Below are 13,433 nucleotides of genomic sequence, written 5' to 3'. Positions count from 1 at the left end.
CTCCAAAACATATTATAGAGCCGACCGACGTGTAAATAAATAAATAAATAAATAGAAGAACAACAATAAAGGGAGGTAATTTTGTACGAAATTATTTTCTTCTTCTTTATTTCGGTTGGAAAGTGTTTGGTCGATATTTGGCTTGTTTTAAAGAAACAGAATAACCAGAAATTTATTATTTAATTTTACATATTGCAAAGTAATTTCTTTCTTTAACTCAAATACATGGTGGACATACGAAAAAAATAACGAAAAAGAAGAGCGACCATAGAAGGGAGATAATTTTGGTAAAAAAGTTCGTTTTTAATTTTATTGATACTACATGATATGTTTGAAAGAAATTAGTTAAGAAAAAAAAAAGTATATGTATAATTTTTTATCTAAATATCGAAAAATTAATTTCTTTCTTTAAACCAAAAACATCATTGGAAAGAAGAAGACTGGACAAAAAAGTGAGTGACTTTTACGATGTTATTTGTAAGGTAAAAAGGTATTTATCGAAAAAAAAATCGCGTTATTTTAATTTTGAATATTCTATTTTATAATCTGAAAGTATCCTTCCTTCTATTATGAAAAAATATATTTAAATGGAGTTTAGACATTTTTTTAAAAAGGAGTTAAAATTAAAAACATATTTAAACAAATTCGAGCGTAGGGTTGAATAAAAAGTCCCGTCCCTGTTTCCTTGACTGTACTACTGCTATGAATAAGTTCAAATGTAATGTGAACAAACATCTCGCTGCTTAACTCGCTACAGGATTCTTTTGTCATAGGTTGTCTATGTCGCTACTAAGCCACGCATTTTTTCTTCGAATGTATGGTGGTTTGGTGGACCAGTAGGCGTGTCAGAATTTTGGGGGAATTTTTGACACCTCTAACACAAAACTGCGAATAAAATATAAAAAACTCGTAATTTCTCTTTTTAAAGTGAGTTGTTTATTTTCTTTATGGAATATACTTCCAAAATAAACTATTAAAGTCGTTTAAAAAATAATAGAAATATTTTTTATTTAAAAACAACAACAATAGTGTTTACAAAGTGCCTGCGCGTGTTAATGCAGCCATTTTGTTTACGTAATGAAATTAACTGAATTTTACGCGTTAAATTTTTTACAATTTTTCACTTTAAAAATCTATCCAAATTTTTCTATTCGATCAATTTTTACGATATTTTAAGGTTCAATATGAAATTTTATGCTCTTTCCAATAAACTGAATATAATATTCTAGACAAGCGTTTTTTTACCCCCCCCATTTTTAAATGTCTATTAAAATGAAAATAATTAATTTTCTCACCTCAAATTTATATATCACAAATTGAAGATAAAAGATCAATATTTTTTTTAAGTGAAACCTTATAATCTTGTTATATTGCACAGAAAGTTTCGTTTAATTATGACATTTATTTCTATTTCATTCGATGTTTTTTTTTTAAGATATTAAAAAAATTCACTCCATAAAGAAGAAATAAAATATATTAAATCAAAAAATCATGTATTTCTTGAAGAGAATAAAAAAATTCAAAAATCGCCAGACTGTTTTTTTTTTATCGGCAAAAACTAATAAGTGAAATGCGACTATTTTTAAACTACAGTGGCCCATATTTACTAACTTTTGTTTATAACCAGCAATAGAAAGAGACATTAATTCTGTTGCTAACAGGCTACCACAGTTCATAACTCGAAGAAAAGGAGACGGTTATCTCCTCTTTTTTCCATTTGTGATGAGTTGAAGTCACCGTATTTTTTTTATCCTTGCTTTAAAAAGTATTCTATTTAAAAAAGACATGGAATATAAAATATAAATATGGATAAATTCTTAACAATGAAGAATGGAAGTACCCATTGATTAGTATTTTTTATAGGTAAGTGATTTTTTGGAATGTATATATACATATATTTTATCGAAGTAAATTAAAATTTTTTGATTTTCTTTAAATCTTTTTTAAAAAACAAATATTGCATAATTTGCTATTAAACCTGTTATTTTTTTTAAAATATGGTCTTTGCTCCTTTAATTGAAAAAAACAATTAGGGTTTGAATTACATTTTTCAAGTAGTTAAAAGCTTCGAAATGTAGGAGGTCGAATTATTCAATTTTTTATCACGCATTTTTAATGGCGTTTTCTTACACTGCTAGTCGACCAGTAGTGTAATAAATCTACATTTTTCAAAAACGTGGTTTTAATTCTACTAAATTTTTAGACATTTTTTTAATCTGTTAATATTTATTTTCAGCGTAAGTCCACAGGTTAACCTAAATTATAATTTAAAAAAATACAGAAGAGTCTTTGTAATGTATGTACCCATACGAAATGAAGATGTCATATTCCAAAAATCACATAAATTGATAAAGTAGTTTTATTTTTAAGAAGTAATGCACATGAAAAAATTTAAATGGCTTAAAATATTTCAATATTGGTATATATAGAAAGAGCTTGATAAGCCAAGAAATAATCTTTTTAAATTTTTAAAATCCAATTAAAATCAAGGAAGTTATGACTAATTTTATGCCCTGCATGTTTGGATATTTTCCTCTCTTTAAGACCATATGCATTTTGTCATATTTTTTGCACTACTTTTTCAGTAAAAATGCTATATCTTTGTTAAACCACAAGACTAAGGAATGAAATTTGTCATATAAGTGTATTTTTGTGCAAGGAATCTGAATATGCTACTGAAAATCTCCAGAAATGAATGGTTTCCAAATAATCTGCAGTAAATGCACATAAATATGCTGCGATTGCTTAAAAATGCCATGTATTCATTAAAAGAAAAGAAGTTAGAGAACTCAAAGTTTAGTTGTAATGCATTTTATGTGCCAAAAACTGAAATCGAAATCTAGGATTGGTTAAAAATGAATATATTGCAATATTTCTTTGGTATTATTGTAGATTAATGCCTTCTGCTACCCCTCCCCCATCTGACCACCTCTCCAAAATATGTGATTTTACCTTTATAGACAATTGCATGTGAACAACTTGAAAAACTTTAAAAGATAAACAAAAATTATTTTAGAATTTAATGTAAAATGATTTCCCATTTTGAATCATTCGAGCGTTTTAGGGCAGTTACCCCCCCCCCCGCTTTTCCTATGATAGATAAATCCTGTTTTTTTTTTGTTTTTTTTCTAAAAGGCGAGTATGCGTGGTTTTAAGAGGGTCTTTGTGCAATTATGAGAAGGTGGGGAGGTTGCCACTCTAACTTTGGGTTAATGATAGGGCTAAGGAAAATTATGTGTGAACATCCTGAAGACTTGATAGAAACAAAACAAAAACAATTTTAGAATTTAGAGTGGGGGTTGGTTTCACATAAATGTAAAATAATTCACCATTTCAAGACGATCCTAGCGTTTTAGGACAGTTGACCAATTTATTTTTTTATGGGAGATTAATCATGTGCACTTTCTTTAAACGTTTTTTATGCTTTTTTTACGCTTATATGAGCTCACAGAGGAAGTTTGTTTAGTGGGGATCTCTGCCACTTGTACTTAGCGTTATTGTTAAGGCTAAAGGTTTTAGGAGGAGGCTTGCCACTCATACCTAGGATTAGACATAGAATTAAGCGAGTTTTTTTTTAAGAGGGTGTTTGATACCCATTGTGAAACTTTACAAGAATTATGACAAACAGACAAAAATAAATGCTATTTAAAAAATTGACGTCCCTCTAACAGAAAACATGATGCTTGGAAAAATATCAAGTATTTAAATATAAAAAAAGAAACAAGTTTTTGCTAAAGCTGACAAATTGTTAAAAATTTTGAATTAATGTTATTTTGATTTTTAATCACATTTCATGTCTTTTCCTACCGTTTTTATTTTTTAACTGAGCACCTCCTACAAATATTTAAATATTGATTATTTTTTATTTTATTTTTAATAACTGGGTAGATTAGTTTCTATTCGATAATAATTCACCAAAAACATTTTTTTAAGGGACGAAAATTAGAAGTGTGTGTACCGTTCGTACACGTGAACCAAAACAATGATAGTTCACATTTTCGCTTGTTAAAATATTTTAAAATTTACTACTATCCAATTTTTAAAAATATTTGTATGGTTGATAACAAAATAGCTCTAACTAAACATGTAAGAAATTTTTTTATAACCAGATTTTCAATAAAAAAAAATCGATTTGAAATAAAAATAAACTATAATACTATACTATAAAATATACTGTAGCTGGAAATCTTGTTAAGTAGGCCCTTATGCCATACTTTATCGAAGGCTTTTGATATGTCAAGAGCAATTGCTCTAGAGAGGAAACCTTTGTCAAGAGATTCACTAATCCTATGAGATATAACCGTTAGCACATCTGCTGTAGATCTAGCAGAACGGAAACCATATTGTATGTCACTAAGAAGGTTATTTCTGCTGAGGTGGTTGACTACTTCTCTATTTAATATGGATTCCAGCAACTTACTCATGACACACAGGAGACTTATTGGTCTGTAATGAGAGGGAGAGGACTTATCACCTGAATTCTTAAATACAGGGCATACTGATGAGGTTTTCCAGGGTGTTGAGAAGCACTTCTCTTTAAGGCAACACTTAAAGAGTTTTGTAAGTATGGGGGCAAGTTCTGGTTGAAGCTTTTTCAGCACTATAATTGGAATGCCGTCAGGGCCAGTTGCTTTACTGAAATCAAGGTTCTTGATTAGTTTAGCGACCTCACATACAGATATTTGTATTTAGCATAGCATGTTGTCTTTTATAGGAGGAAATACGGGGAGTTGATGGCCTTCGTCGTGTAGGGTAGAAATTTTCTGTCAAGATAAGTAAAATCATATAGTGTTTTGTGGAATAGGGATCTTTTAAATTGATGCATTTTTGGTGAAAACATTACCTACTTACATGTCATGTTGAAATTAATACAAATTCCAACACAATTGATGTGAAAACATTATTACCTACTTAAATGTCATGTCAAAATAAGTATAATCATATATTGCTTTTGTTGATTCAAGATCTTCTAAATCTACGCATTTAAGGTTAAAACATTACTACCTACTAAAGTGTCATGTCGAAATATTTACAATCATAGGGTGCGTTTGTTGATTAAGGATTTTCAAAACCTACGCTTTTCAGGTGGAAACTATATTATCTACTTATACGTCATGTTGAAATTATTACAAAACAATTAGTACAAAGCAGTTTTTTTTAAATACAGAAAACCAAACCTATGCCTTACATACATGTGTAATCAAAAATGTCCTTAAATAATGAACAACTTGGGACCATCAAAACTTACATTAAATCAACCTAACGTAATATCACGTGTGTATCATGCACATCTAGTTAAACTTTTTGAAGACATTAAAGACAGACATATACTGGGAAATGTTTATGTTATTGAATTTTAAAAAAGAGGGCTACCACACTGCCACATTATCATAATGTAGTGAAATCAGGATAAGATCAGAACAGTTCATCAAATTGATGCAATTGTCAGCAGTTACCAGAACCTGAAGATCCAGAGCTTCGTGATTTAGTTGGATTTTTAATAGTACCTGGTCCACCCTCAATGTAATTGTTTGATTATGTGATAAGTTGTTTCTTACTGATGTGTGCTTTTTAAAATTTTCAACTACCATGGAATTTCCACAGGTTATGTTGGTTATTATAATTATTATAAAGTCTATTTCTGAATCATATTGAATTTAATGATTTTGTTTTTGAATCTATTAATATTTATTTCAGTGTAAGTTCAACCTAAATAATAATAAAATAATTATAATTATTATAATAATAATACTAATAAATTAATTACAGAAAAATCTTTACAATGTATGCACCCATCACAGAACAATAATGTCATATTTCAAAAATCACTTAAACTGATCAGGTAATTTTATTTACTAAGAAAATTAACTTTTATGATTAAGCAAAAAAAGACTGTCGTGGTTCACCATCTTGAAAAAATTGAGAGTATATAAGTTCACATTAATTCAAACTTGTGATATCAGTTATGCAATGCAAACGATTTCACATTAACCGTGTTAAATCATTCAAAAATGGCATTTTAAAAGTTTTATTCATCCAAAAGAAATGAGGGTGCCACTATGAGCAAGAAACAAGTAATAGATGCAGCAGTCAGATGAAGAAGCAATACTCCATACAAGGGCGAATGATGACTTTATAGATACTCTCAGAATCTTATTTTCAATTAAATCTTTCATCAACTCTAAAAGAAATATACAATTCGATCAGTAACTTTTTTATTTATAAATATTTTTTTTTACAAAGTAGTCATCATTTATCAAGGCCCAGAGACAACTTGAGGACAAGTGTTAATGAGTGCACAGTAGTTAATGGGACAATATCATTGTAATCCTTAGTAATGGAAATTTGGTAAATTTGATTGCTTAAGAGGATGGTGCATCAAGCACTTGTTTACATTGAACTTGAAGACAACCATATCATAGGTGTGCAGTTCTAAGAAAGAAACTTTGTTCATGGAATCTATGTTTAGGCACAAATAAAGGATGGGGAAATTATTGATAGTGATTTCAGCTAGACGAGTGTTTTTGTAGTGAGTAGGGACAATAGATTTGAGCTCAGACGAACACTTACCACGAAAATAATAAAGCAGAGATAGTCTTGCATGTCTTCTCTGGGAAAGAGGTTGCAGGGAAGAGAAAAGGGCATTCCCCACTAGGCTCCGAAGTCTATTTAGAACTGTGTCAAGGCAGGATAAGATCTTTCTAGCAGCTCCTGCCCATATGTGGCAACAGTACTTCATCCTTGGATGTTCTTGGCTCTTATACATGTAGAGAATTGTATCAGCAGTGAGATCTCTACTGGAGTTGTAGAATGATTCCACCATTTATATTTGATCATTAAGTTAATGTGATTGTATGTCCTCCTGACAAGCATTAAGAATTTTTATTTAAAATTTGGTTCCTGCTATAAAAGACTACTTGTTTTGCATCTATTATATGCTGTCTTGCCAATGTTTTTTTCTAATTTTTATTTATTAAATTATTTATCGAATTGTTAAGTGAAAGTACAGAATAGTTAACAACCCCTCAACCTTGCCATTCCAAGAATGCCATTTTAAATAATCTTCTGCAGTTTACTGACCATACTGCAATATTGGCATCATCATTGAGTAACCCATTAAGAAGATTTTTTTAACTATTCTTCCTTAGTCTTTCAGGTAAAGCCACTATGTTAAATAAGTCACAGGTTGGAGCTAAGTGGTCCTAAGAACTTATTAGAATTCTTTATCGCTGCTTATAAGCATTTGACATTAACAGAAACCATACACATATCCTGCCAACGAGTTGTGAATAGTGACGGACACATTTTTAAATAAACAAAGCATTGACACTCTGATATATGCAAACAATGGGTGAAAGCTCTTGCTTTGTGGTCATTTTTCAATCGTTCCATTTAATATCTCATCGGCAAAGCTATCATACATGGTGATTTTTCCAGCCATAATGTGCCTGATTGCAACCAACTGACATGTCAAGACTGCTCCATCTTGCATGTGGAGCAGGAAGCCACTGTGTTTAAAAATTGACTTGTGGAGATAATAGGGAGATCCTCATTACTCCACGGAAAGAGATCCAGGATGCAAAGAACTCAAACCAACTTACCAAGATTAAGTACATATGGTAGTGTCTCCAGACAACCTCATTGGCTTAAGATGGCCCATGTAGTTCTTCGCTGGAATGATCATCTCATGATGTGATCATTTCCCCTACTGGACATGCTTTCTTGATAGCTTCTCACTCATAGATGTGCCTCAGTTCATTGAAAACCTCCTGGATGCACTCAAACTCCTGATGTCATCTTCAAGTCTCTAAACCACCGTATTTTGATAGAACCAGATAATTCTCAAAACCATAACACCAATCCACATCCAACAAGAGCTTTTCAACATCTCTATATATCTGTGTAGCTTGAAGTGTGTTGAACTTAATCTAAGCGTAGACTAAAACCGACTTAAGAGGAAAAGAGGTGGAGATGAGAAAAATGCGTCATGTCAGTATAAAGTTATAAGCATATTTATCAATCAAGGAGTTGTTTTTGTGGTCTTCGTCTCCATCTTTTCTTCTGTTGTGTTTTCGTCCTTTACACACACACATGCACACACACATATATGTGTATATATATATATATATATATATATATATATAAAACAACAGAAAACAATAAAGAATTGTTTTGAATATGGAAAGTCTTGTAAATGTTTTATTCCCTTTGATTTGCTTTTAGTAATCAATGAAAAGAATATACAGGTTCTACACTACACTCTTTTGCAAACTAATGTGAGCAACTTTCTTCCTCAATATCGTCATTTTGTTAAATGACCAATGTGCTGGCAGGAATGTAAAATGTATGCCAGGGTGAAAATCTGAGCTAAAATACAGAAAATCTCATTGAAACTATAAATGTACACATTTTTCATGAATTGTGAATTGATATTTTTTTTTAGAATACAATCACAAATTACAATATTCTTAACAATTATAATTGTTTGCATAATTGAAATAATTCTTTTAACCAGCAAGACCTGTAGAAATTCCATGAAATGAGAAATATATTTAATCAAAAATATGTTTTCATAAAGCTGATAATTTTTTAAAGATATGCTATTTGCATATGCCTGGTAACAGTGTTGGGTAATAAAGAAGTTGCACAGTCGTAAGGTGTTTGTATAGAAACGAGTTTACTGACAGTATAAGTTGTAAGCAGCCAGCAAAATACTATATAGCATGAAATCTTTGGATGGAAGTGTTATGACGTTGCAGGTTTTAGAGTGACAATGGGTTACATGAGTTGAGTTAGATGCCGTTTGTCTAATGATCAAGAAAATCACTTGATGAAAGTTTACAATTATACTTTTTCAAATAAAATAATGAATCAAAAGATTTTAGTTCTTGATTTAATGCATATCAGTTATTTTACATGTAAAGCTTTTATTTTATTTCTTTTTTCTTCACAGGTAAACTGATATGATTAACATGGCAAATATGTAATTCTTCTGAATTGAGTTTATCACTACTTTTCTATTAAAGAATAAAGATGAATCAACTTATCAAAATGAAACACAAACTGGAGAACATGTTCATGAACATTTGAGAAAAACAACTTGTCTTAAAATGTGTTGCATTTTCACTTAAAAATACATTTGGAAATAAATTGAAAATAAATGCCATTCTTGTAAAAATCTTAGCTTAAAAGTTGCAGTAAGAACTTTAAACAATGTTGAGAAACCTTATCCTTTTGAAGTGTTTGCAAATTTTACTACAAAAATATAATAGAGGAGCATCTTTAAGCAATTCTAAATGATCACACACTAAAAAAAAAACAAATTTGTGGAGTGTGTTGTAAACCTATTCTCAGATTAAATGTTAAGAAGAACCTTATTTTAATGAAGAATATTTAATGTTTCTCACTTTTTCAACAAAATTTACACGAACCGAACAATAAAGAAGTTTATGTTTATAAACGACTCAACATTTTCGGAAAATATTTACTTAAAAAAATAAACAAAAACAGTTGCTGAGAAGTGTGTTATAAATATTTTCTAGTATTTCTTATATAAAAATTTAAATGCAAAAACACATTGGATCATAAAATGTCAACTTCTGGAGAAATAAGAGTATAAAACGCATCAAATTGTAAAACAATAAAGAACCTTTATTCTTGTGAAGTTTGTTGCAAAGCATTTAAAGTCAACATGCTAACACACACTTGAGAAAAAAACTTTATTCTTGTGTGTGGAAGATCATGATCAGCAAGTTCTAGTTTAAAAACACGCTGACACATAACACATTTAAAGCATGTGGGATGGCATCTTCCAATTATTCTGAAACAAAAGAGCACCTGCGAACACACACTGGAAAAAAACCTTATTCTTGTGAAGTTTGTGGGAAAGCATTTGTAAACAAATCTTATGTTGCGATACACATGCGAAGAATACACACTGGAGAGAAACCTTTTTGTTGTGAAGTGTGTGATAAAGCATTCGCAACTGATGTGAACTTAAAATTACATGTTAGAAGACATACTGGCGAAAAACCTCATTCATGTGAAGTATGTGGTAAAGCATTTGTAAAACAATCTGATGTAAAATTACACATGCGAACACATACTGGACTAAAACCATATTCATGTAACGTGTGTAATAAAGCATTTTCACTAAAATTTAATGTGAAACAACACATGCGAACACACACTGGAGAGAAACCGTTTTCTTGTAAATTGTGTGGTAAAACATTTACTCAAAAAAATAATGCTATAGTACACATGCGAACACATACTGGAGAGAAACTTTTTTCTTGTGAAGTCTGTGAGAAAACATTTGCAACAAATGCTGAGGTAAAATCACACATGAGAACTCACACTGGAGAGAAACTTTTTTCTTGTGAAGTGTGTGGCTCCATGTTTTCAAACAGCTGCAATGCTAAGGACCATATGCGAACTCACACTGGAGAGAAACCTTTTTCTTGTGAAGTATGTGGCAAAACATTTACACAGAAAACAAATGCTATCATACACATGCGGAGAATACACACTAAAGTTAAACCTTATACATGTAAAGTATGCGGTAAAGCATTTACAACTAATGCTGACGTAAAATCACACATGCGAACACATACTGGAGGAAAGAACTTGAATGCCTACTAGACACTATCCTCAAGTGTCTGAGGTCTTTCTGTACAGGGATTGGTCAGGACATCCTTGCATGAGGATATTTTCATCATAAATATACACCGACTAAATATTCAAAATCACATCACATTTGCAATCTAAATAAGGTTGCGTTGGTATGGCTAGCCAACACTTGCTTTTATGAAGTATCAAACACATTCTTCAAGTTATGTCACCTTAAGTAACAGCACAAAGTTGGATATTTCACCAAACAAAAAAAAACTCTTGTCCTTGAATGCAATCAGAAACATAAACTACAAGAAACACATTAAAATGGTCAACTAGGGTGAGAAAAATAATATTTCTAACTCAGTGTTTAACAGGTATAGAAGAACTTTACTCGAATACTGTTGTGGCCTTATTTTAGGGGTTCACAATATCAAACAGGAGAGTCGGTAAAGTCATGTCAACGATTAGGCTGGCATGGAATCTCTGATTAGAGAGTCCAAAATGGCTGCCTTTCACAGCGATGGGAGAGTCCATGTGAAGACAGGAATAGGGGTGTCAGTTACCCCAGAACAAATACTAGGTTACTACTTGATTTTTGGAGAATTTGACTAAGTAAAAATAAAACTAAACAAGTAAAATTCAATGCTATTCTCTATTGATAAAACATGAAAAAAACGCATTGGAGAACACAGTCGCCATAGAACCTGAATTCCTACTTAACACTGTTTTTGAGAGTCTAAAGAGACCTTATTCTTGTCAAATCTTTTGTTCAGCATATTAAACCAGTCCTCACTTCAAAAGTCATAAGTAATGTAAACATAATTTTTATTCATGTGAAGGGTGTGTTAAAACATGTTCAACGTATTCTAAATTAAAAAATCAGATAGAAAAACATTATTACATGCCCAACGTATTTTAAATAAAAAATCACATGAAACATTATAAAATGTCAGATGTATTTTAGATTAAAAAAAAACTACATAGAAATACATTATTACATGTCCAACGAAATTTTAATTTAAAAACTACATGGAAGCACATTATTACATGTTCAACATATTCTAAATTAAAAAATAACATGGAAACTTATATCATGTTCAACATATTCTACTTTTAAAAATCACATGGAAACATTATTAAATGTCCAACATATTCTAAATTAAAAAACCACATGAAAACACATTATTATATTTCTAGCTTATTCTAAATTTAAAACTTCATGAAAACCTATTACATGTTCAACATATTTTGAATTTAAAAATCACATAAAACATTATTACATGTTCAACGTATTTTAAAGAAAAAATCACATGAAAGGATATTGCATAATCAACATATTTTATATTTAAAAACCACATGAAAACAGTATTACATGTTCAACATATTTAAAATTTAAAAATCACATTTAAATTTTAAAAAAACACGGAGACTTAGTATTACATGTCTAATGTATTTTAAATAAAAAAAAACATGTAAAAACACATCCATTGTATTCTAAATATAAAAACACATTACACGTCCAACGTTTTCTTAATGAAAAAATAGCATCAAAACACATTAAATGTCAAACATATTCTAAAAGGAAAAATCACATGAAAACACATTATTACAGATCTTGTGTATTTTAAATTTAAAACTATGTGAAAAACATTATTAAATGTCCAACATATTCTTACTTTAAAAACAACATGAAAACACAAAATTACATGTCAACATATTCTAAATTAAAAAAAAAAACACATGAACACATTATTAAATATCCAATATATTCTAAATTACAAAATCATATGAAAACATTATAAAATGTCCAACATATTCTGAATTTACAAAATTACACCATAACACATTATTAAATGTCCAATTTATACTAAATTTAAAAATCACATAAAAAGGCATTAAATGTCCAACGTATTCTATATTAAAAAAATCACACAAGAACACATTATTTAATGTTCAACAAATTCTGTAAATAAAATTTCATAAAAAAACATCATTTTAAATTCCCACATCGTATTCCTAATTTAAAAATCACGTGAAAACACATTATTACCTATCCAACAAATTCTAAATTAAATATCACATGAAAACGCATTATTCAATGTCCAATTCTGCATTTTAAAATTACAGAGAAATGCGTTATTACATGTTAAATATATTGTAAATTTAAAAAACCACATGAAAACATTAGTAAATGTCCAATGTATTCTAAATTTTAAAACTACATGAAAACGCTTACATGAAAAACATTATATGTGCAACATATTTTAAGTTTAAAACCTACACGAAAACACATAATTACATGTAAAACTTATTCTAAATTTAAAAACAATATGAAAAAGTTAAATGAATAATGTATTTTAAATTTATCATCAACCATTACACTCAATGGTGTGTTGGGTAGCAACAAAGCCTCTCCACCTTCGTTTATCTTGAGCCAGCCTAGCCAGTTAACTCAAGAATGCTGCATAGCTTTTCTCTCCCCTTTCATCATTCTTCTCCAAGTTACTCTTGACTTTCCTCTCTTCCTTTTGCCATTTAGGGTCCAGTGCAGTACTGTTCTTGTGATTGATTGTAAGTCTTTCTGAAGAACATGCCCATTCCACCTTCATCACCGTTTTCTGATGATTAGGCCCATATCTCCTCAGTAGGTCTTCATTGGAGATCTTCTTAGGCCAGAATATCCTCAGTATTTGTCAAAGGAAGGTGGTGTGAAACAATGGAAGTTTGATGAAATCTGCATTCTGATCCATTTAAGAGTGTTGATACTATGCAGTTCTGATAGAGTTTGAGCTTGGTGTTGGTGTTGTATTGCACAGATC

The 13,433-nt window shown here is 30.2% G+C and overlaps 1 long non-coding RNA gene across 1 annotated transcript; it reads left to right on the top strand.

The window, feature by feature from the left end:
* Nucleotides 1-305: 305 nt before the first annotated feature.
* LOC145277086 (uncharacterized) lies at nt 306-9,464 on the top strand. The gene is made up of 2 exons (XR_013868102.1): nt 306-452; nt 8,954-9,464. It is a non-coding gene; the product is annotated as an uncharacterized LOC145277086 (long non-coding RNA).
* Nucleotides 9,465-13,433: the final 3,969 nt, after the last annotated feature.

The sequence above is a fragment of the Euprymna scolopes genome, chromosome 5, assembly GCF_053919585.1.
Source record: "Euprymna scolopes isolate OS-2025 chromosome 5, ASM5391958v1, whole genome shotgun sequence".
In the NCBI taxonomy this organism is placed as follows: domain Eukaryota; kingdom Metazoa; phylum Mollusca; class Cephalopoda; order Sepiida; family Sepiolidae; genus Euprymna; species Euprymna scolopes.
This window is presented reverse-complemented; position numbering and strand designations above follow the sequence as displayed.